Here is a 25,517-nt window from a genome sequence, read left to right as displayed (position 1 = left end):
CACACACAGCGTCTTTCTGTGGCTCGCCTCGCTCTCCTGGACCCCGCAGGGGTGGCACCTCCGCTTTCTCTCGCCCCGGATTCGCGGCACCCCTCCGCGGGACGCTTGGTTGGGTCCGGGGCGGGGCTGGCAGGCGCTCCACGTGCGGCCGCGATCTCTCAGCTCCGCTCCCGCGGCTCTGGAGCCTCCCCCGCCAGCTCGGGGCGGAGCCTCGGGGGGCGGGGCGGGAGGCGTGGGAGGGGGGCGGGGCCGGTGCCGAGCGCTCCCCAGGCTGCCCAGGCCGAGGGGCTGGGAGGAGTGGGGCAGGCGCGGTACCGACAGGAAGGGACTGCGAGCTGATGCGAGTCCAACGTCTGGTGCCCTGGACCTTACTCTGAGGTACGAGCAGGAACCCCGAGCGTGGGGGGCCCCCCAGCCCAGGCCCCAGCCCGCCCACTGCGCCCTGGCCTTCCGCTCTGCCCCCTGCCGGCCGGGCGGCGGCTGGACGGGGCTTTGGGAGGGTCTGGAAAGTCGCGATCCCGGGAGAAAGCAGTGACTCCTCCGCGTCTTTCTTCGCTTTCTCCTTGCTCCGTCGGCTCTGGGCGTCGGGCACCGGGCGGGTAGGTCGCCTCCCGCGAGTCGGAGCTCGCCTACGCCGGGGCGGGAGGACGGGGCCCGGGGGCAGCCGAGCCAGGCAGCGGGGGAGGCGCGGAGCTCCCGGGCCGCCTGTGCGGCGAGGGCGGGAGGCCGGTTGGGGCTGCGGGCTGCGCCCTGGGGCTTCGTGCGTAGCGCTCGGGTCCCTGGTGGTCCCGGGCGCCCTATTCTGGGGGCGCCTGTCCGTCGCGTCCCGTCGCTGTGATGGGGCGCCGGGGCCAGTCCTGGAGCCCTGCATTCCTGGGTGCGGTGCCTGCCGCCTGTTGTGCGCGCCTTGGGGCCGGGCAGCCGGGCTGCGTGAAGGGACCTGAGCGCAGTGTCTGCCCCATCGTCCCTGAAAGTGCCTAGTCGCGGGAGCTAGAGATTGAGTTGAGCTCGGCGGCGCCAGAAAGGGGGCCTTGGTGGGATGCGAGTAGGGGGCGCGGCCTGCAGAATTTGGGTTCCCACACGAGCTTGCGGCGCGCAGGCCCGGCTCCAGGCAGAGGAGACCACCAGTCTGTCCTCTAGGATGGCCAGGAACTGCCAGGTATGGACAGCTGGGGGCCACTGTGGGAGGTCCACAAGGATTATAACAGCACTTCAAGTCCCGGGACAACATAACCAAATGGTGAAAGCGTTTTCTTAAAGGCATGAATAGAGAGCTGTCAAAATAAGCATATTTTAAAGTTGGAGTGAACGCTGGCAGATTTTCAGGCCGTGCAGTTGTGTGTCCAAAGAAATATTTTTTTTACACCCTTTTCGTTTTTATTTTTTAGCAAAAATCTGTTTTGCCAATATTTCTCTTAGAAGCTATGCATTGCCCACAGCAGGAAAGGAAAACTTCAGCAGGCGTTCTAGGATTGCTTTTGCCTTCAAGTCTTGCTCTCCAGTTGTTGTTGTTGTTGTTTTTTTAATGTACATAAAAAGTATCTCTTGCTGGAATTTCCATGTGTGATTCTATCTTTTCTCCGGGACCCGACAATGTTTGTTTTTGGTTTTATAAGCATCTATTTAAATTTAGTTTTTGCACGAAATACTCCCTGTTGCCACAGGGTGTAGTTTACGGATTAGAAAATAGTTCTGGAGAAAGCTGCTAGTGGCTTCATTTTTCAAGAATGTAAGTCATTTCCTTTCTGTGATTTCAGGGAGTTGATATTTCACAGCATCAAAACTTTGTGGGGAAAATTTTCCGTAATACGTCTGTCATTAAAAACGCTTTTGACTTTTGGATTTTTCTTCTTAGAACAGCGCATAAATTTAGGCTCAACAATGTAAAAGGATAAGAAGTTTTTCAGGATCTACAGCATTTTGAGACCATTGTAATTTTAACGTCCACCAAGACCTACAAACAGGCTCCAGGATAGGGAGTGGGGGAGGGGATAAGACCTAAAGAGAGGCAGGAAAACAGATGCGTTTGCTGTTGTTCTTGATAGTATAAAACTTCCAGCACCTAATCATTTTCCTCGGATGTGGTTTTGAGAAATAAAAGTATTATGTTAAAAATACTCCACAATTGAGAGAGCTGACATTTGAATTCTCTTTCAGTGTGTTTGTAAACATATTGGATTTATATTTCATATTAAAATGGACCTTTGGGGTTATTAGATGTGAACGGTCGCCCAGGGGATATCTATTAGCAAGTTATCTGCTGGATATCTTCCCCAGAAGGCAGACTGACTGTAATATGAACTAATATCTCCCCCTTTGAATTGCTTGTAAGAATGCCTGAGATCTGACATTATCGACCACAATAATTCAGGAGCTCTTGCAATGCCCAAGACATTTGAAGGGACAGGAAATCTTTATTTTCACCCCTCCCCCCCAAAAGGAGGTAAGCCACTAGCCTCAAGTACGTAATTTGAACTTGAAGATTTAAGATGCTCCTAGCTCTACAGGAAAGCAATACAGGCCAGAATGAAGACACTGCTTTTGAAAGCAAAATATTAGTGTGTTAGGTAATAATTTAGCTACAAGTTCTTTAAAAAAAAAAACAAAAACAAAAACAAACAAACAAAAAAACATTCAACTGGGCTAACTGAATGGGTGGAGAGTGCTGTAGAGCTTTTCTAGTTTCTGGACTTGGTTTCTACTTCTAAATACACTTCTAAAGCTTTTGGCTTTCAGTACTAATGGCATAATAGACCGTGTTGCCTTTTTGTGGCAGATGCTTGAAATGAAAGTTTCAAACAGAATTGTTTTTGACTGAGCTATCAGGTTCAGAGTTTAGTGTAAATGAGTCCTGTCTTACAACTAACTTTTTTGATAAAGGAATTCTTTGTAGTTTTCAACTTGGATGTTGCACATTTTGATTTCTAAGGCTGTGGGTTTACAAAAAAATATAATAATAATAAAACCTGCAAACAATTATTTTATTACATGAAAGCCAGTACCAAGAAAAGATTAATTCAGTCCAGATGTTAAAATGTATGTGAATTTTAGATTTGGATGATCTCAACAAGTTTTCTCTTTCGTTGATGAGGCTGCCTGGATCCCAGATGGCATGCACACATTATCCTTTTGGTGGTTTTCTGAGTTCGGAACTGAATTTCATGGGCTTTTTCTAAAGTCATTTTAATATTATTTTAAGTCTTCTACAGAATAGAAAGTTTTCTGCATTTATGCAGAGGTGGGTTTTTCCTATTATTCATTAATAGAAACCACAAATGCCCTCGTTTGGTAGAGGAAGCCTGTATCTTTCTTAAGTGGGAGAACTGGAGGTATTCAGTATTGTGTGTCCTCATAGGCAAAGCTTAGAAGCTTTGGCTTTCAATTATGCTGATTCCAACTCTCTTTTTTTAAAGAAAAAAATATTTTAAGTGTGTTTACAGTCTTCAGTAAAATCCTGTTGGAACAGAACACAGTTTGTGTATTCTGATAAAGCAGTTGGTCCCTGTATGACGATCCTCTTATCTCCCTCTACCAAGAAACAACATACATCACTTATAAGAAAACTCCAGTAATTTTTCAACCTGTACTCCCAACACCAGAGTTATAAAGAGTGCATTGCACATTTAAAATTATATGTATTTTCAGAAGACTTTGTGTGATTACATAATTACACATTTTGGGAGTTTGGTTACATTGTGATTGTGCGTAAAACAATCCAGTGTAGGAGGAGGGAATAGGAAAGATTTAGTGAAGGAATTTTATGAGTGGTGAAATTTTAGTCAAAATGTATCTTTTCTAAAACTCAAACAGGAAGAATGTTATTGTTGGCTTCTGTAGTTAAACTTTGATATAGGGGGTAGTCGGGAGGTCTTTTCGAATTGCACATTATCCTGAGGAAGAGGCTTTGGGGGCCTATAAAAATAAGTAGAAACAAGTTAAAGGGATAATTTGAGAGGAAGGAGGAAGTAGAATTCTGAACATTGAATTGCAAAGATAATCTAAACTTAGAGGGATGAGTATTTAAAGCAGGCTGGAGTAGGGAGAACTTTATATTTAAAACTAGGAATTAAAGAATAAGTTCTTTTTAGCTGAGAAAAAAAGAATTAGAATTAAGGTGCCCTGTAAGGCTTATATACAACATTAAACAGTGTGAAGCGATATTTATCCTGGAAACTTTGCCCACATTTGTGTTGAATCATTGGTTTGATGTTAAATTTTGTTCAGGAACTCTGTGCTTATGATCGTGTCCCTCCCATCCCAACCCGAGGCCACTTCCCGTTTCAAAGACTGGAAACACTTTTTGTCTAAGCTCCAATGATTCTCCAAATACTCCATTAGTCCCCCAGGATTTGGGAGAACTACAAATGCCCAGTCCCATGCTGTGGGACCAGAAGAGCTCTACAGAAGTAATGGCTGAAGTTATCATAAAGTTTTGAGTGAAAACAAGCCCTTTGTACTTCCAGTTATCTTCTGTGAATTAGTGGTAAAATTACTTCTGATGCAGGTTGGTGTACTATCACTTTTTATATATATGAAATGGAGAAATCATGCAGATCCCACATTGATCAAAGAGGAATTATTGAACACTGGAAAGGGGAAAGAAATCACTGATCTGACAGTTGGTTGTATTGCTTGAGGAGGAGAAAAATGTGGTGCTGAAACAAATTCGCAGATGAACCAAACACAGGCCAAAGGAGAAGGCAGAGTTTGCTGGAGCTTCCTTGAAGTTGTCTGGAGCACAGCATTCTCTCGATTGCCTTTCTCCACTTGAGTAATAAGCCCCCAGTGTGGCAGAATTTTACTTCCTCAAGCCTGCTATACTTCTGCCCCCATACAGAGCCCTTTGGACTTCTCTTTTCCCTTTTTCTCCTCTCCCTCTCTTCTAGGACTCCCCAGTGAGACCTTGATTTATAAGTGCCAAGTAGGGGATATCTTTAGGTCTTTCCTGACTCATTATTTCAATGATCTGTATGATCTAGGATGGGCCCTGATTTCAAAGGACTGCTTTCTACACATTTTTAGAATAGTTCATTCTTAAGAAAATGTTGAAAAAAGATTTTTTTTCCCTCTCTTTTTGCCATTATGCCTCCCTCTTACCTAGCAGAGTTTGATCTGTATAGCAGGAAATTAGGTAAAGATTTGGGCATTATCCAGGAAATTAGGTAGAGATTTGGGCATTATCCAGTTCATTTTATTAATGTGATAACTGGGATAATTCTGACCAAAGTATCTATTTAGAACCTCAGTATTTCAAATTGATTATTCTGTGATATTTTCAGATGTTTTCTCATAACTTTGACTTTGTACATGTGTATTATAGAACTTTGAGCAATAATGTTTTCCTGTTATATGAAGACAGGGAAAAGCAATATTTTATACCAATTACCACAGTTTCATGTGAAGGAGGAAATCATAAAAATCAAGCAAATTCTGGATGAAGATATTAGGAAATTAATGAAGTTTCATATTTAGCTTCTCAGGTAGTTTTCTGTCTAGTTAACATTAAATGAAATGTAATTAATTTTCTCACTACAGGTAGCACCACTTATGCTGTCCAGTTTCAGTAGATTGATGTTGTGTAGGCGGGGGCCGATTGGGGGATCTTTATGGCTTAATTTCTTTGAATTTGTTGTTGAATAATTACATACAACCAGAAAAATGCACAGATCAGAAGTGTATAGCAAAAAGTGATTATACCCAGGCAACCAGCATCCAAATCAAGAAACAGAACATTACCAGCCCTCCAGAAGCTTGTCTTTACGGACAGAATCCCTGCTCCAGGGGTAACCACTATTCTGACTTTCATGCCAATGGTTAGTTTTAACTTGTTCTTGGACTGCATTTAATTAAGAGTTCTGTTTTATGCCTTCTTTGGCTTAACATAGTGTCATGTCCAAATTGATGCAGGTAGCAGTAGTTCTTTTTTATTTCTGTGAATGAATATACCCAGTTTATCCATTCTGTTGATGAACATTTGGGTAGTTTGGGGCTGAATGTTGGATGTGACTTTTGATGACTCAAGAAAAATCAAGCACTTTAGAATTGAAAAAAGAGTATAGTCTTAAGATTAAAAGAGAAAAAATACTTCAGAAATGTGAGAGAAAAAATGCAATTATCATGAAAGCACTAAAGGCTCAACTCAGTCCACAGAAACTTAGTGTTTCAGGGACACAGTTGGAGTATACCTGCTAGATATTGTTAGATTTCAGTTGAGAATTGGGAAGAGAGAGAAGATCTTAGGTGACAGCTAGCCCCATCATTTTTTAGATATGGAGGGATTGAAGTACCTTAAGATTGAGTGACTCATACAAGTCTCACAGCAAATGACAGCACTAAAAGTAGAAGCTGCTTCTGACTCTCAGTCTAGTCTAGACCAGTGCATCTGAGGGCTGAAACCCAGCTCCCTACTCTGCATTCCAAGCAGTGAGTCCACTGGCCTGGAGGACAGGGTACCCTTTTCTGATTCACACGGAGGTGTCCCGTGGACAGAGAGACTAAGATTTGCCCAGAGGAAGTAGAGTTGTAGCCCAGTGTGGCAGAAGTTTACTTCCTCAAGCCTGCTGTACTTCTGCCCCCATACAGAGCCCTTTGGACTTCTCTGTTCCCTTTTTCTCCTCTCCCTCTCTTCTAGGGCTCCCCAGTGAGACCTTGATTTATAAGTGCCAAGTAGGTGATATCTTGAGGTCCCTCCTGACTCATTATTTCATTGATCTCTATGATCTAGGATAGGCCTTAATTTCAAAGGACTGCTTTCTAAACATTTTTAGAATATTTCATTCTTAAGAAAATGTTGAAAAAATTTTTTTCTCTCTCTTTCTGCCATTATGCCTCCCTCTTTTTTCTACACACTTTTCCTTTCCCTCTGTGCTCCCTCTTCCTCACCAATTTATCTTTCTTAAATATCTCTGGAAACAGTCAGTCTCTACCTTAAAACAACAGTGAAATTCTGATGGTGAAGTCTGCGGCAGTCCCCAGGAAGCACTTATTTTGTAAAACAGGATTATGATTTCACTGAGAAATCAAGTAGATAAAACAAAGTACTTGCAATGGAAAACTATTGGTATAGATATTTTCTTTCATGTTTCCCTAAAGAGAAAAGGGATGTTTTCATGGTTCAAGAAAAGGCTCAAAATTTCAACTTAGGCTCATTAAGAAGATGTAAAACAGCTAAAATAACAGATGTTTTACAAATGGGTAGTAAACATATCCCACCTGAATGCAATACTGCTTACAACAGCAAAAACTTATCATGCTTAATCTTAGAAAATACAAAATGTGCTCACTGTAGGGCCACAATTCTGACAAGTTAGTGCTCACTGAAATTACAGAAAAGAACAATATGTTTTGAAGACTACATGGAAGAGAGACAGTGAGGCATAATGGTAAAAATGAGATTTTTCAGATCTGTCTTCTGGGGTTCAAATCCAGGCTCCACTATTCTCCAGTATGTAACCTTGGAGAAGTTACTTAACTCTCTGAACCTCTTTTTCCTCATCTGTTAAATGGGGATAGTAATAGTAACTATTCCACAGGATTGTTTTGGTATGTCTGACACATAGTAAACAGTTAAGTAATGTTAGCTTGTTACTTAGAAAGAAATGATGTATAAAAGAATTTATGGTTTTCTTGGATTTCCTTAAGCTTTTGTTTATAAGCAGTTGTTCACAAGATTTTATTATGTTTATTGATGGCATTAAGCAGGCAACACAACCTAGTATTTCTCAGTTACAGATACTGGGCAATCTGTATTGCTACACTAAGAACATCAGGCCTGTTTCACTGATCACTAGTTGATCAAGAATTTTCCTAATTCTCTTCTAATTCCCCGCAGTCTCAGTCCCCCAGCTTCTACCTGCTGGATAGTTATTTCTTTCCAGATGCTAAAAAGATTTAAAAGTTTTTTCTTTGTGATGATTAATGTTATGCAATGTACTTTTAAACTTAAAGAGTACCAACGGCCTTTGTCTTTTGCTTCTGTCCCCTGTAGATTTTATGTGAGTCCTTTTAGAGAAAGCCGCTAGATTAGCATCAAACAATTGTTTATTCCTCATATCCATCCCCCTTCATTGGCACAGTTTATATAATTTAGGTCAGACCCCTTTACAATTTTGTTAATAAGGCCTAAATCTTAAGATTTTAAACCATTTGTTCAAAGTAAATTATAGTCTGAAAATTTCAAAGGGAATGTTTAAGAAAATCGAACTTAAGCACATTAGAAAGACACATTTACATCTAAACAGGATAATTACAAGCCCAGTCAAAATAGGCACAGGATCCTCCGGCAATGTATCATTCCAATCATTAAAAGGGAGACTTACCCCAGATAACCCTGTTCCCTGTTAAGTGTGGTGTAATATCTTGAGCTTGGTAACTTTAATGCTTTAAAAAGTGTTCACTAAGTCTATCAAAAAACAGATTTTACATCTTTATGAAGTGTCCAGGTCTATGTAGAATACTTTGTGCAAGTCTACCAAAGTGTTTCTTGTCTAGGTGGGAGAACAAAACACATGTGTGTAGAATGGTGTTAGATGTCTCAAGTAAGTACTAAGTGGAGTCCTGGTTTTAGGAAGCAGAACCAGTGATGGCCAAAGAATACTGCTAGTTTCCCTGGGGCCACTGGATTCATGTTGGGCCATGAGGTCAGATTGAGATCTTTCTATTTTATTCTTCAAGTACAAATGAGCTTTTTCAAGAGCAACAAAAATATTCAGGATCTGGTAAGAGTCTGAAAGATTAAAAGAAAACTATGAAAATGAAATTATTACGTGTTTAATTAGATTCATTTATTTATTCAACATAATGTTTGCCGACTGTGTCAGGCACTGTTTTAGGCTCCAGAGATATGCCAGTAAATGAAATAAGGAAAAAAGCCCTGCCTTCATGGAGCTTATATCCTAATAAGAGACAGACAATAAACAAAACAAAGCACATTGTATATTTTAGAAGGTAATAAGTGTGACTAAAACAGGTAATAAGTGTGACTGAAAAAAACGTAGAGCAGAATGAGGGACATTAGGAGTGCTAAAGGTAGGAAGCCAGGGCCTTGGCAGTTTGAAGCACAGCAGGTCCTTAAATAATGTCGTTTTGTTTACCGTGGAGATGTTATAATGTTAATGAAATGTCATAGGAACTTAACTCCCGTTTATAGCAATTAGCCTGTAGTAAAATTGGTTTCGTTATGTCTTTCTCTTAAAGTCATAGAATCTATTGGGACATTGAGAATTTACTGTGGTGTGCTCATGATAGGTCTTACTGAGAAGATAACTTGAGGGAAGATCCCCATACTGAGACACCTGGGGAAAGAGTGTTCCAGCAGAGGGACTAGCAAAGGCCTCAGGTAGAGGCTTGCTTGGCGTGTTCCAGGAGCAGTGAGAAAGTTCACAAAGCAGTAGATGAGGTCAAAGAAGTTTCAGGAGCACATCCTGTGGGGCCTGCCTGGTGGACGATTTTAAGAACTTTACCTTTTACTCTGAGTGATATGGGGACTCACAGGAGAGTTTCGAGCAGAGGAGTAAGATGATTTGACTTTCATTTTAATAGACTCAGTGGCTGCAGGATTAAGATAGAAAAATGGTGCAGGGTGGTCACGGTTGGAAGCAGAGATACAAGTTAGCGGCTGCTGGCAGTAATCCAATTGAGAGATGCCGGTAGCAGTGGAGGAGGGGATGAGAAATAACAAAGATTTATTTTGTAGGATGAACCAATAGGATTTCCTGGCCAACTCTTTGAGGAGTATGAGAAAGAGAGATCAGAGTAAAGATAACATCAGAGGGTTTTTTTTTGCGTAATTATGGAGTTGCCATGAACTGAGATGGGAATGTGATGGAGAAGTTAGTTTGGGAAAGTTAACTAGGAGCTGTTTTAAACATACAATATTCAACTTCCAAGTGGAGAATTTAAGTAGGTTTTTGGATATAGGAATCTGGAGTTTAAAGAATAGGTGCAAGCTGGAGATATAAATTTGGAAGTCACCAACAATTTTGATGAGGTCACTTGCGGAATGTGTGCAGACAGAGAAAGCAGTCTGCAGGCCAAGCTTTGAGTCATATCAGTATTTACAGTTTTTTGAGAAGAGAAAAAAAATCTCAAAAGAGTATCTTAAACCAAAGGAATTATGCACCTATCCCTAACCTAGTGGACAAAAGTGTCTCCATTCCCTAAGTAACAGTGTTGTTATTAGAAGATACAGTTAATTTTGTTGACCCACACCATGGGGAGGATGAACTGAGTTTTTCTAATTGTGATGAGTCACTTGGGCTGAGCCTGAAGTGCTTCAGCCTTTAGAGGATGAGTAGATTAGGAGGAAACAATAAAGACTGAGAAGGGGCAGCCAGAAGGATAGGAGGGAAATTAGAATATCCTTGAAGTCAAAGAAAGTGTTTCAGGGAGGAGAGAGTGAATCAGTGTGTCATGGATTGCTGACAGGTCAAGAAGGATGAGGACTGAGAGGTACTAATGGGTTTAACAATGGAAGTCATTGGTGCCCTTGACCTGAGCTGTGTCAGTGGAGGAGTGGGGATAAAAACCTGATTGGAGTGGGTTCAAGAAAGAATGAAAAGCTTATGAAAGATAATTCTGATTTTCAGTTCAGTTTCTTATAAATATTGAGTATTGGATGTGAGTACATTTTAATACGTCTGATAGACTTTGGGGTGGAACTTTGGAATCCTGGGGGCCCTGAGTGTCTTCAGCAGGCTCTGACAGGAATGGGGAGCCTTTAAGCTTCCCCCAAGTTATTCTTGGTAAAGCAGCAGTATGTAGGTTATAGTCTGTTTCTTTTGAAATAGAAAAGAGTTCTAATGCAATTTCTTTATTTTTTCTTGCATCTCTTCGAATAAGAACTATATCCTGGAAGCACAGTCACTTTGTGTTAAGAATTTGTTTTATTTTCTAGTAAAGACATGTTCTTTAATTCAGTCCATTGATCCTTTATATGAAAAGGATACAGCTGAGTTCCAGAGAGACTTGTGCTCTTAGAGATTTGAGCAGAGCAGTCCACACGTTGCAGTGCCCCACGAGCCTGGAAACCTTCATTCACAGAGTGGATGGCTCAGGGTTGGGGCTTCCAAGAGCCAGAGCAAATAAAGTAATAGAATTATTACTTGTTTAATATTTCTTTTATACTTTGTTGATGACTTTCATTGTGAATACTATTTCAAAGCATGTGATTAAGTAATTTTCATAGCTCTATATTTTACATCATAATTGTGCACCAAGAATTTTCTCTTCTGGGAATTACCTTTGAATTATAATGCTAACTTTCTGTAATACTATCATCAAAACGAATCAACAGGTCTCTGATACTAATTACCTTTTCTTTCCCTAAGCTTATTAAAATGCTAACACGTAGGCCTTTAATGCTTAAATATTGTTTTGGGGTAGTTAAAAGCTTATAGTGATTGTAGAATTAAAACTTTGTACATGTGTTTGAGTGTTGTTTGGTAATAAAAGGAAGTATAGTACTAGTTTTTAGAAAGTTACTAATTGTGGAAATATGCTAGAAGGAGCAAGGACTTTTTATTTGCAATGGGTTATGGCACAGGTTTTTTGAGAGGTGAAGCTCCAGTGATTATATGTGCGTTTCTAGTGGGTTGCGGTATGTACACATAATGTCAGCATTCTCTTAGGTACTGCTCTGTCAGCACTGTTTTATTAGTATCATTTTGAATGTTTTTTCAGCTGAAACTTATAAGTCACTACAGTTAGTTATATGAACGTAATTGGCTTGTAACAGAAATATGCAAGGCCAATGTGAAACAATTTGGCAGTGCTGAGCATTTTACATGGTAAATACTGGAGTGTGCAGAGGTGTAAAACTAAGCAAATTTTAAAATAAATGTTAAGTCTCTTAAGTCAGTGACTACAGGATGAAGTCCAGAGCTCTTAGTGTGAAATTCAACATTCCAAACCTGAGTTGTAAGCCTGCCAGGAAGAATGGCTACAGACATGTTTTGATTTTTAACATAGTGTTGAAAGCATTTATTTGCCAACATTTAAAAGTCGAGAAATTTTACATTACAAAATTTTTAATTTTACACTTTCTTTTGAAAAATGGAAGGTATGGCAGTGATCCTTTGGAGCATTGTAACAGCTTGCCCTTTTATGTGGAGTGTGTGCTGTGCAGTGGCTCATAGTCCCCAGCAGAGATCCTCTGGCCCGCAGTATTGAGACCAAGTGGCTGTTAGCGTTTTTTATCCTGCGGGCTTCACTTTTGTTACCTGCCCCTATAGGCATGTGAGTTTCCTCTTTGTGTTATAGGTACTTGACTTATTTCCCATTGTCATCTCAAAGATCCTTAAGTCTAGCCCAGTTGTTTTCTCCATTGTCCCATCAAACACATATACACTTAGTCTGGGTCTTGCTTCCTCTTCTTCTCCTTTCACTGAACTGAGCTGCATGTTACCTGTATCACTTTGTTGGAATGTAGCACATGCTACTGTATAGTCATCTTTTTATATATATTTTCTAGCTCCCCAACTGTATTATAAGTTTCTTGAAGACAACGACTATATCTTATAATTTACTATCGACTAGGAAATTTATTTCAGATTTACTAGATATTGTTTATATTTAGCTTCCGGTGGATGGTAATCCGTGATTGTATAATGGTGCTATAGAAGAATTAGAAAATATCACAATCTTGTATAAAATCTACTTCCTCAATAGGGCTTTCTTAATTGATTACATCCATTCCTTTGTAGCTTTGTAGTATCATTTTTGTAATCTATTTTGAGTATTAATTCACTCAATACCTCATTTATTGTCAATTCTCTGATTCTGCTATATAGGTAGGTGAAGTTTCCAAATTAAGTGGGCCATTACTACATACGATTTTATTATTTTAGATATGCTTCTTTCTAATGGCTAGTACTGTATAATTGTCTTATTTTTTTTTCATTCATTTGGCAAATAGTTTGTACAGAAGACCCTAGAGCCTGGAGAAGGTTTGAACTTTACAGGGATGATAGTACCTGCTTTCCTGAAGCTGTTAACATTTCTCTGGAAAGGCAAATATTAAATGATGACGTATATAATTGTTCAGTTTCTACAAGTATAACTAAAAAGTTAAGGGTGCTTTGAGAACTTATAAAAGAACATTCTGGTCTAGGGGTGTGGGGGCTGTAGTGGGGACTGTAGACCATTACTAAATTCCAAACTCCTTGACTTTCTCATAATTCCATAGCAGTTTGTAAAATATTCTGACTATAAAAATTTAGACACAAAGAGGTAATTTCTATAACAAAAAAGAGTTAGAAAAAAAGCTTTTTCAAAGAATTTATCATTGGCTGTATTCATTGCATTAATGATAAAGAATTATAATTTATTTTATGAAGCTATAATTATTTCAAAGATGTTTGCAGTTAGGACTTTTCTTATAGCTTTCAAAAATAGGTTATAAAAATAAACTGAAATTTTCCCCTGAAGAGTAGCTAGTGGATAGTACCTTTATTTTATATTTCCATGAATGAAAAAGATTAATAGTTTATCAGTCTGGCCTTGGAGTGATATAAATATGGTGTCATGAAAACCTCAGTAGTAAAGTTGGTGACATATGTGAGCCAAAAAATAGAGTGGAATTTTGTGTGGTTACATATATTTTATCACAACAATCAGAAATGCTTTAAGTATTTTTTTTCCAAAGAAAATAGAATTCTATACTTAACTAAACCCATCTAAATATAGTGGTAAAGTTAATTTTTTGCATAGTTTAGTGTCAAACTGAAATAAAGGTCAGCTGCTGTGGTGCCATTTCTGAAATCTCTGTTGAAAAACTCGTGTTACTTGTAATTATAGAAAGAGATTCAGAAAAATTAACATATTTAAGGAAGTTTTAGTTCAAATAAACCCAAGATTTCCAAATGTGATCTTAAGGAAATATAAGGAAATGTGATCAGGGAATAGTTTTTTAAAAATGTCAAATGTTATGTGGAATTTAAAATAAATTCCAAATAAATCTTTTTAAAATAAAATCTTTTTAGCCTCAAATATTTATTATGTGAGCCCACATTCATTTTGAATCTGCAAAAAGGATGTTGAATTGATGATTTGTAATTTACTAAGAAAAATTTTCATGAATTTCAGTTATAGAGTAAAACAGCACAGAAAGTTAGTGGAAGTTATCTAATGTATAACATAAAACAAAATTTCCTTTAATAATTGACTTATGAATTCTTGAACTAGACTCAAGTTTATGAAAAACAGGTTTTCAGGAAATTTGTAATCATAGTTGTAGGATCTAAAGTACTGCATTTTAATGTATAATCTATTTTCTTCTGAGGAGACTTTGAAATATTTTTTCAGTTGCTAAAGGGATGGGGAAGGGTGTGAATTTTGTTTGGAGCTCGGGTAGTCTGGTTAGTAGTCAACTGAATTCTATTTTCTTTCTAGTGCTTGCATCCTAACCAGATATGTTGTAGTGGTGACTCCTGTTTGTGTGTCTTTTTCTAGTATGGATGTTATTATCTCTGTTATGAAGGTTAGTCATATCTTCCCAGGTAGGCAGTAAGCTGTTTGAGGGCACACAAGATGTCCCATTTCTACCTCTCTTGAATTCTTCTTCAGCTCCTAGAAAACTGTTGGCTCTTGACTTAAGCCCAACAGCATTACAGCTTTATTCTTTATGATCTATCTCAGGTGACAGAACCGTGATCTAGATTTAAACAGAACAAGTCAGAGATGCATTTGGCCCAAAATAGAAGTAACACAAGTGTGTTTATGAAACGTTTAATCATCGCTGCAGTTTTTTCTCCTTGGCTTGACAAGTGGTGGTGTCCACTCCCGTTGTGGTGATCAAGTCACCTGTGAGGAGGTAGTCTTAACGTGATGTGGACCTCTCACTCTTTGAGTTGATGTGGTTGGCTCTGTGGCATAGGAATGAGATGATAATGGACCTCGTATTTTCTTATAAAAGTTTATATTGATCTTACCTTTCTTTCAGCTTTGGGAATAAAAGACTCAAAGTTGGGATTATTTTTAAATAAAACTTTCATATTGCTATGCCACCCATCTTATCTGCTGTGGCCTTGACCTCCTTGGAGATAGGAGTTTTAGCTTCCCCTGACTTCTGTGCAGTCCTCCTGTTTTCTGTTCCTGCATCATCTGATCACCTATGTGTTCTCTGTTATTACAGGAAAAAAAAAATCTCATAATGTCCTATCTTGGGATGAAAAGGCTGATAGAAAAAAATAACTAAAATTATTTATAGAGATTCTACTCCTTTCTAGTATATTTTACTCAAGGGTGTGTGTGTGTTTCCAAAAGCCAAGGAGGAGTCTGATTCATAAAACAAAGTAAAAACTGTGCTTATGAAAACCCATGTATGTATCTTGCAATCTGACATGAGTAAAATAAAACTCTCATAACAATAATAAGTAGTTAGATTTAATGTAGAATTGAAAAATAAAACGTTTGTTTAAATGTTCAAAAACTATAAATATTGAATCTTAAAGATTACTAATAGAATAGCTATAAAATAGAACATTTTCCTCAAAGAAACAAATCAAGATATCATTGATGAGGTTCCTATAGTAATTTAAAAAAATCATATACATATTTTAAAATGTTTGATTATGATAATTTAGGTAATCATAAAAATAATTCCAAATGGTGTTCTTTCAGTTCTGAGATGCTAAAATGTAAAATAAGTTTTCATAAATGTATATACATCTTAATGAGATTTTTCTGCCTAAATGTAGATAGGAATATAGCCATATAGTATAATTAAGAATTTTAACTATCATTAGAGTTTGGTATTATAATAAATTGGAGTTCAGAAGCTGAATTATATCTGATAGTTGAGTGAGGTTATGGACCTTAAAGTATTGTTAGAGAATGGAAGATACTACTATGATGAAATAATAATATATTCAAAAGTGCTTTATAAACATGACATCCTGTTCAGACACACCTCAAGGTCTTATCATAGTTATCCGTATGGTCATTTACTACTGACAAGTGTCAGAGGACAAAGAGTGTAGAAATTGTTATAGCGTACATGGGCCAGCCTACAGCAGGGTTGCTTAACCTAGATTGCAGGTCATGAGAGAATCTGAAACTCTAGAATTAAACGCAAATGTATATGCATGCTTGGACATGTAGGGCAAGGATACATAATATTCATCAGATTATCTAAGAATCATGATTTGTATATACTATCTCTTTCTTAAAAGTTAAAGGATGGTGAGCATTTATTTCCTTCAACTAGATTTTCTAGCATCATAATACTTTGTATCTATGTGACATTTTATAGTTTTAAAAGGAATTTTTTACTTTGGTTACTTTATTTGATCCTCAAAATAATAGTCTCTCTATTTTGCAGATGAGGAGATTAAATCACTTCTATGATTGGACACCTTTACCTGACATACAGTTTGTGATAAAACCAGAATGTGATACTCTTCTAGCTCTGAGGCCTGTGTTTTTTTCTTGCCACCACAGTCACCCTGTTGATAAAATATTTCTAGAGTAGTTGCAAAATAAAGATGCAACATTTTGATTTCTTTTTTTTATTCCCCTTTTAAGTCAGTTTTAGTTTCTGTAGGATACTAAATCAACTTGTGTTCCTTAATTAGCTTACATCTATTTTGCCATAGAGAATTTTTGTGTCAGTTCTGAACTAGATAATCTTTCCAAATACATTCTGCTTCCATGATAATGCATTTAGTTTGGCACAGAATTCCAGATCATTGGATTTTATCTGAGAAAAGTACAAGGTATACCTAAAATTTCACACTATCATTTTTTTGTTCAGAGAAGCCGTTACCTTAAAAAGAAAAAAAAATCTTAATTTGTGGGGTTGGTTAGTAAAGGAAAATTAAAATAAAGATGTTTGAAAATAAAGGTAAGACATTAAATACAGTGCTTGATTTCTCTTTAAAACTTTAATCTTTAAATTGGAATAAAGAAGGCTATGAAGCTCGAATGAAATAGTTCTAGTGTTTTATGGAAGCATCTATATCCACAATAGGCCTTTCTATAGGAAGTTTTACTTGCATGTGGATTTTGCAAGTAAAACCAAATTTAGCATGAGTACATCTGCAGTTCATTCTTTCATTCACCAGCCATTTATGTGCCAAGCATTTTGCTGGAAATTCAGTGCTGAACAAGGCATGGACCTATTCTGTAGAAGTTAGAGCCTGGCTGATGAGGGGAGACAGAAAAACAAATGAACAATTTTACTTTGTGACAAGTGAAATATTACCTATTTAAAACTCTGCTGTTCAGTTTTTGTTTAACAAGACTTTTTTTCTTCTTCTTTTTTTTTTAATCTCCAGAATTCTTGCTAGGGTGATACCTTAAACATAAAAGACCCACCTTTGTTTTTACTTAGTGTTCTTTAAAATTATAGTTTTATTTCCCAATCACCATGAATTCTTACATTTTAATTCTGTGGTTTGGTTAAACTTTCTGAAGCCATGGATTTAGCCAGTTTAGCTAATATTGTATCACTTTTGCTCATTCCCTGCATCATGCAGCAAAGGGTTTGAGATTACTTAGTATTACACGTTAAGTAGTATTAAGTAGTATTACTTAACGTGTAATATTAATGTTATATTACTTACATTAGTGAACATGTAAGTTCAAAGTTTTTTTAAGTAAGGGGTTTTTTTTTATATATAAATTACGTACAATATAAATAAAGTTTACAGATTTTAAGTAGATAACCTGATGAGTTTTGACAAGTGTGTATAATCATGTAACCAGGTAACCAGTGTCATAATCAAGATATAGAACATTTTTATCATGACCCAGATTTTTTTAAAGCTCCGTTTTGGTCAGTCCCCTTTTCCTCCACCCTCACTTCCTCCTTTCTTTCCTTTTCCCCTCACTCTCACCCTCCCACCCCTATTCTGAACAACTACTGATTTTTAGTTTTGCCTTTTACAGAATTTCATGTAAACAGAATCTTACAGTATATAGTCTTTTGTGTCTTGCTTTGTCTTCTTTCACTTAGCATAATGCTTTTTGGACTCATGCATTTTGTTGCATATATCAGTAGTTCCTTTTTATTGTTGGATAGTATTCAGTTGTCACAATTTGTTCATTTACCTGTTATTAATGGATATTTGGATTGTTTACAGTTTGGAGCGATTGCTATGAACAGTCATATGTTAATCTTTGCTAGACATGTCTTTTCATTAATCTTGGGCAAATACTTAAGAGATATCTGAGTAGTATGGTAAATGAAGTTAGACTTTATAAGAAACTGTCAAATTGTTTTCCAAAGTGGCTGTATCATTTAACATTCCCATCAGCAGTGTCTAAGAGTTCTAGTTGCTCCATTTTCCCACTAAGACTTGGTATTATCAGTCTTTTTAACTTTAACCATTCCAGTGAGTGCATAGTGATATCTCACTGTAGTATTTTGCATTTTCCTGATGACTAATAATATTGAACACCATTTCAAATGCTTATTTTCCATTTGTATATTTTTTTGGTGAACAATTTAAATCTTTAACCCATATTTATAAGAGAGTTGTCTTCTGTTAGTTTTAAGAGCTATTTATTTTTTCTGGATTGAAGTCTTTAATCAAATAAGTGTTATAAAAATATTTTTCTCTCTCTGAGGATTGCATTGTCGTTTTTAAGTGAATTTCAAAAGGCAAAACTTTAATTTTAAAGAAGTCTGATATATCTTTCTTTAACGCTTAAAGTTTTCTGTGCCCTAAGAAACTCAGTATCCCAAAAATCTTCTAGAAGTTTTCTGTAGGTTTTATAGTTTTAGTTTTTATATTTGGGCCTATAATTCATTTAAAGTTAATTTTTATGTTAAGGTCAAGGTCAGTTTTTTCCAAATGAATATCTAATTGTTCCAAAACTATTTGTTGGAAGTTCATTCTCTTTCAGTATTACCTCGGCACCTTTGTCAGAAATCAAATGACTTTACGTATGGCTCTATTGCTGGACTCTATTCTAGTCCATTAATCTATATATCTTTAGGCCAGTATTATACTGTTTTGATTACTATTTGTATCTTTTATAGTATGTCTGAAAATCATATAGTAAGTCCTTCAACTTTGAATACAAGTAGTGAGAGCAGACATCCTTGCTTTGTTACAATATTAGGGGAAAACCATTCAGTCTTTCACCAGTAAGTGTAATATTAGGTGTAGATTTTTCATAAACTGTCATGACTTCTTATACTTTTAGGGCAAATTATTTCCAAATTCTCGACGAATTTAACTGGAATACGTTTTTGAAAGACTCTTTAGAGGGAATTTCAGGATTTTATGTTCTGATTATTCAGACCTGTATTGAAGGTGAAAAGCCAGTAGATGACTTACAACTTTCCAAATCTTATCTGCAAAAGAATTGTCATCCAGCTTTTCTTAGAAAGCCCATGACTAGTACCAGCACCATGTTTTCTTAATTTACTCTTCTTTGTGTGAAGGTCATGGAGGAAAACTGGCACCCCTCTCTTAGTGTGTACTTTTTGAGCACTTGAATTGTTTTGCCTCTGGATCTGAGATGATATAATTTCAAGGCGAGTTTTGGGAATATCTAGCCTTTTTGTGGTGGGATTAAGGGAATAAGATCGCGGTGATGTACAGTTGGTGTTGGGCAGTGGTCCTGCCATGAGGGATGGCTGACTTTAGAATAGGCTACTCATCTGGTTTCTCCAGGATAAAAGTCTGTAGGTCAGTCTCAGGACTAGCTGCCTTTCCAGAATGATTAGAGCCATATAAAAAAGCAGTGCTGAGCAGAGGTAGGATGGTTTCTGTTTTTGTTTGATTGGTTTGTTTGTTTTTAACTCTAAAATTCATGGTTGAGCTGTGGTTCCATTTTTCATGGAGGATTAACCCTGTTTGCATAGGGTAAGGTATGATTCTGATTTCTTTCCTCCACACCCTTTAAAAACCAGACTTTAAGTCTCTCTTGGCGCATTGGAAGATGATTGCTATAAGAAGGAATGCTCTCTTTTGGCATTACACAGGGGGGATGTACAGCACAGAACCAGAAAATCCAATGAACAGGTAGGTCAAATGGAGGTGACTTGACTAGGCTATTCAGTGATTCAATATTGGATTTTGTTGACTTCACACACCAGGGAGCTAGAGGTTCATTGTTAAATGGCTATTATTTCTATTCTCTTTGGAATATATGGGTTTTATTTGAGTTGACCTTGATTTGTATTTTATTTTAAAACCCCAGTCAAGAAGATATCAAGAAATAAGGCCTGCGAATTGGTATATGAGAAATAAAATGTTACTATGTAAGTACCACTTGAAAATGAGATTTCACACTTGGTAGAACTGGCAAATTTATGGTAGTTATCTTCCAGAAATAAGTAAGGAAATTGAACACTGGTTGATAAGTAGGAGAGAGCCAGCTTCTGATTGAAAATTCCCCTCGGAAAAGTCTAAGGGATGCAGCCCTGGATGCCAGTGATGTATCACACAGCCACTTTAGTCTCGGTTTTATGTTTCTCCAGAATGACACAAATCACCTCAGTTTCCTTAGTGTAGATTGGCTAATGATTTGGTGATGCCCCAAAAGAATGATGTGTTTTTCAGGGGCAAGGGAAGAATGGGGTGGGAGAGGTGGGAGGGGTGGGAGGTAATCTTAAAGTATGGACTGTTGGTCTCTGGTTAATCTTTATCCAATTCTTTGTTTGGATATGTGTTCTAATGTGTTGGAGATGAATCTCCACATGATAATAACTGGTAAATATTTTGTGAAGCTATTATTAAAGACATGTAAAATAAACATTTTAATCATTTCTCTTAAGGGGTTTTAAAACTATAAATCAACGTTTTAGGGGTTTTTATGATTAAAATAATGTTTTTTAATTGTTGTTTTCAGATGTCTTCATAAGTTTATGTGATAGTTTTGTCTTTAACTTATGTATTCACAGCAAAAAAACCCAAAAGGGTGTTAAATAAAGGCTTTATAGCAATATAAAGCCTTGTTAGACTGTCCAGAGGAATCTTTTACTTTGAAGTCTGTAGATTGTGCTCTTGATCTTCTCTTACTGTAAAGAGTGCCTGGACCTGTGAGTCTCACTTCACCCCATCTGCATGTTTGGCACAAGCATAGTATGACAGTATGCGTGTGTGTGTGTGTGTGTGTGTGTGTGTGTGTGTGTGTGTAGAGAGAGGAGAGAGAGAAGAGAGAGAAGGTGTGTCTGCTCACTACTTTTGGGTGTGTCTGGTTAACAAAATAATTTCAGCCCATAATTTGTGTGTGTAAGGGTACAAATTGGATTCTATGCATCTCAAAGTCTTTTTCTGGCTTCATAAATTTTTTTACCTATAATTCTACAACTATCAGCAGGAGGCAGGTATTAGTAGCATTTAGTATGTTTACTTTAGCAAATCGGTTTAGCATGTTTCTCAACTTTCTGTTTAAATATGTAAAACATGAACTTTCTGAAAAGAGACTAGATTTAACAAAATTGTTTCCTGCCTGTTAGAATTTTCGAGTAGAATTTAGGGAAGATCTTGGAAGGAAAAGCACATCGGCTGCCTAAAACTACCTGATATCTTCTTGGCAGGTCATTCTCTCAAAGGGTTGGTTTCTTCACCTATAAAATTAAGGATTTGGACTAGGTGATCACTCAGATCTGATACAGTGGTCAAGATTTCATTCGATTGCACTGTATTACATTATTTTTCCAAGTAGTAGTAGATAGAAAGCCAGAAATTAACATATATGCATGTCAATAAATTGTAAAAGCTTCTATACAAATTCACTAACACCATCAAAATCTCTATCTGAGGCTTTTTTTTTTTCAATTTCAAGGCCATGGAAACATTTATGTATCAGGCAAAATAATATTTTGGAAGGATTATTTTAGTATGCTGTAGTTGATTTCAGACTTGTCTCATGTATCTTAAAATTTTAATCACTAGCATGTGGTTTCGCAGCATTTTCAGCATCAATACCTCTGATTTTATTTTTTCAAATTGTAAAATAGACACAGAGTGTTTATGTCTATATATATTTTAAACAATGATAGTAATAAAAGAACACCATTGTATCCACTACCAAACTTAAGGAAAATAATATTTCTCTAACATCTTTGAAGCTCTTTTCCCTTTCTTAAGATACCCCCTGCCCCGAGCCTGCCCTTCCAGCACCACTGCTACAATTTTGAGGTTAATCATTCCTTTGCCTTTCTTTATAGTCTTAGTATTGTATCCCTAAATGAATCATTGTTTATAGTTGCCTGTTTTTGAGCTTTCTATTCATAGAAAAGAATCATGCTGTATATATTCTTCTACAACTTGCTTTTTTTGCTCAATATTTTTTGAGACTCATGCTTGTTAATGTGTAACTGTGGTTCGTTAATGTTCACTGCTGAATTGTTTTCATGTCCCATATTTTAGTTATCTGTTCTACTGTCAGTGGACTTTTGCATATCCATTTCGTATGTCACATCTCATCGTTGTTGTTAAGAACCATTTAATGACATGGAAAATCCTTTTGCAATGTTACAAGAAAGCTAGCAACTTCCCAAATATTTAATTCAATTTTTGTTGAAGGCATTATACTCTTCTTTGGAAAAAATATATTTCAGGGGAAAAATGAGTTAATGTTAATATTCCATATATTACTATCAGATAATGAGAATTTCATAGCAAAATCATTATCTAGAAAACTGCAGTTCCTGTGTCAGAAGGAGTTGAATGCAAGTCCCATGAATGAAGGAATCAAAGATTTCATTGTGGAAATTAGAAGCAGATGCTTCTAAGTTGAAGGATTTTCCCTGAGAACAGCACTTTTTGTTGGCGATGTCATGCTAGAAATTCATCTTGGTTGAAAGGAATTTTTGTGCCTGGTTGCTAAACCTGATATGACTTTTGAATACAAACGGCTGTGAAAAAATAGTTTCTCTGGTTTAAAATTCATGAATTTCACCATTGTCTTTGTTCTTCTTCTTCTTTGTCTATCTGGAATCTCCTCACATCTCCCACCTTCCCCAAGGTACCCAGGTTTTTGTTTTGATGTCCATGTATTCAGGAAATTTAATCTCAATTCTGGCTCTAGTTCTGGAGGACTCTGGGTGGCTTAAGCTGATCTAACTATTCCATGCCCCTGCCCAGTGATGGGCAGCTTGTGATCTCAGGCATTCAGTCAGGGTGAGTATTGGTACTTTTGTTTCCCTCACGTTCTGGTTGATGTGATTCCAAGCGACCAGTAAGAAACTAGATCCTGGACAACATCTCAAGCTACCACAGTAAACCACCCACCAGCCCACTCATCCTACTTCTAGGCTTCGAGTTACTTTAGTTTTTATAAATTCCCCTTATATCATTTAACTAGTTTAACTAGTAACAGTTAACACTTACATGGTGCCTACCACATGCTTTACAACATCCTATAAAGTAGGTACTGTTATTATTTCCATTTTACAGATATGGAAGCTGAGATGTAGAGAGATGAAGGGACTAGTCCAAGGTCACATAGCTGGTGATAGCTGACTAAGACTCAAATCCAGGCATTTTGGCTCCAGAGTCAAATTTTGAGTTGGATATTTGTGTTATTTACATTGGTTGGGATACAGTAAGTTCTGTCTTTTCCTATGTTTGCTTTCATACCAGTTGGTTTAACCTGATACATGTGGAGACTTTCCTAGAAACTGTATTTTGTTGACAATGTTGGAGCATAATATTTTCCCTTTATGTTTGCCCACTAGATCTAAAGATAAAAAAATATACCCCCTTTCTCCCTGTAACTAACATGTAGAAAATATTGAAGTTGTGATCGATACTGACTCTCGTTGGGATGGGGTGGAGGAGGGGGAGTGCTTCTTAAAGAACATAATTTTAATCTTAATTGTTAGGGAATTTATTCACATTTCTGGTGAATTTATAAATATTTCATTCAACACATCTTAAATAGGTGCTTATTACAGGCCCAGAACTGCCTAAGGCATTAGGGACATAGAGATGCTGACAGATCCTGGCCTTGAAGAGATTCCTATCTTCCACAGGGAGACAGACTTGCCAACAAGTATAAGACTGATAAGAGTGCAGGAGAAACACCCCTCAGCTACCAACCAATGTGGACACATGCCGCACAGAGGTCCTGTGTTCTCTAGGGAGTACGAAGATACTTTGTATTTATTCCTTCGGAGATAGGTGATGGGTGAGATAATATGCAAGGGAGGATATTCTACATAGAAGAAAGAACATGGTCCAAAGCATAGATATATGGGAACAAGATTTGTTCAGGGAACCATAAGGAAAAGTACTGAAGTAATAGAAAACATGAAGTGTAGAATGGTCACACTGAGGATGAGTGGGAACCTGTGCCTTAGAGTGTAAGCATTACCCCGTGTAAGTGCTGTGGCACTGAAGAGTATGGGCTGGAGTGTGATATGCAAGGTCGAATGTATGGTTTAACGATTTAAAGAAAAAGACAGACAGAACATCTGGGTGAGAATACAGTGAGGAGGTATGGTAGAGGAGAAAAGCCACTAGAGGGATAGATAGACTGGACCAAAAGAAGGATTTTCTTTTTTTTCTTAATAAGATTGTTTTTTGAACATATATATAAGTAGCAACTAAACCTATCCCAACCTTTCAACCATTCAGAATCACTTTTATTATCCTTCCTCTCTCTCACTTTTCTTGGACCTTATATTTGCAAAGATTAACTATCAAATTGTCATTTTTTAAATTTGGCATGTAAAACTAAATGTGCTATGAAAATGAGCACTTAAAATGATACTAAAGTTACTTAAGTAAATGGTCGTATAATTTCTCTTAGGTAAATATACCAATTTTATCAGGCTTTTTGAAATATTTAAAATAATTCTTAAGAACCCCGTAACTTCTTTTATAAACTCCAGGATAGAAGCCATTGTAATTGTTGATTAACAGAATGTGCTTATTACCGTTCAGCTTCGAGTATACCAGAATCGTGTTTTGTAGAAATATGTTTTTAATCTCAAGTGTAAAAAAAAGTGGTGGTTTCATTTCCCCAAGTACCACTGTTATTATTGCCCTTGCTTTGCTTCTGTAATCAAATGAATAAAGCAAATATGGTAATAGCAGAAAATAATGCCAAAGATGAGGAAAACATAAAAGGCCAGGAGTTAGAATACGACAGCATGCAAAGCTATTGCCAAAGCTAGGGAAAGTAGTTGAGTTAACACAGAACAGAACTTTGAAAAACTGCCCACTGTGTGCTGTCCCAATGAACCTCCTCAGAGGCCTCTCAATGTACTGAAGGAAATGCCTTAAAATTCAGGGAAGCACTCCATAACATGATTTCTCATCTGTACAGTCTTTGAGTTTGCACCATGGGGCAGCAACACATCTTTTGCAGGGGTCCAGGCCTCTCTCCTGCCTCTTCACTTGGGCCCTTATCTGTGTTACTTTCCATGCTTGCCATTCTTCTGCCCACTGCATCTCCCCCTCCATGAAATCTTTCCTGAATGCTTCACTCCCCTCACTTCTCAGCCTTTTCTCAAGTCCTACAACCTTTCTTCTACCACAAAGTTTAACATTTAACTTAAAATACAATTGTATTGCTTCCTGTTGTTTCTACTGTATTAATTTTGATTCTTC

General features: G+C 37.4%; 1 protein-coding gene across 5 annotated transcripts in view; it reads left to right on the top strand.

Annotated features, from left to right (window-relative positions):
• The first annotated feature begins 245 nt into the window (after nt 1-245).
• FRMD6 (FERM domain containing 6) overlaps nt 246-25,517 on the top strand; it is a 71,386-nt gene continuing 46,114 nt past the window's right edge. For 3 of the 5 annotated variants that reach the window (XM_039865132.1, XM_039865131.1, XM_039865129.1), the window contains exon 1: nt 248-378. The gene's annotated coding sequence lies outside the window, so the exon portion shown is untranslated. Of the gene's footprint in view, nt 379-467; nt 600-25,517 lie in introns of those variants that run through there. The other 2 variants (XM_039865133.1, XM_039865130.1) reach the window with 2 other exon arrangements.

Source organism: Pteropus medius, unplaced genomic scaffold (assembly GCF_902729225.1).
Source record: "Pteropus medius unplaced genomic scaffold, Ma_sr-lr_union100, whole genome shotgun sequence".
NCBI lineage: Eukaryota > Metazoa > Chordata > Mammalia > Chiroptera > Pteropodidae > Pteropus > Pteropus medius.
The sequence above is the reverse complement of the archived record's forward strand: the minus strand, read 5'-3'. Positions and strand labels throughout refer to the sequence as shown.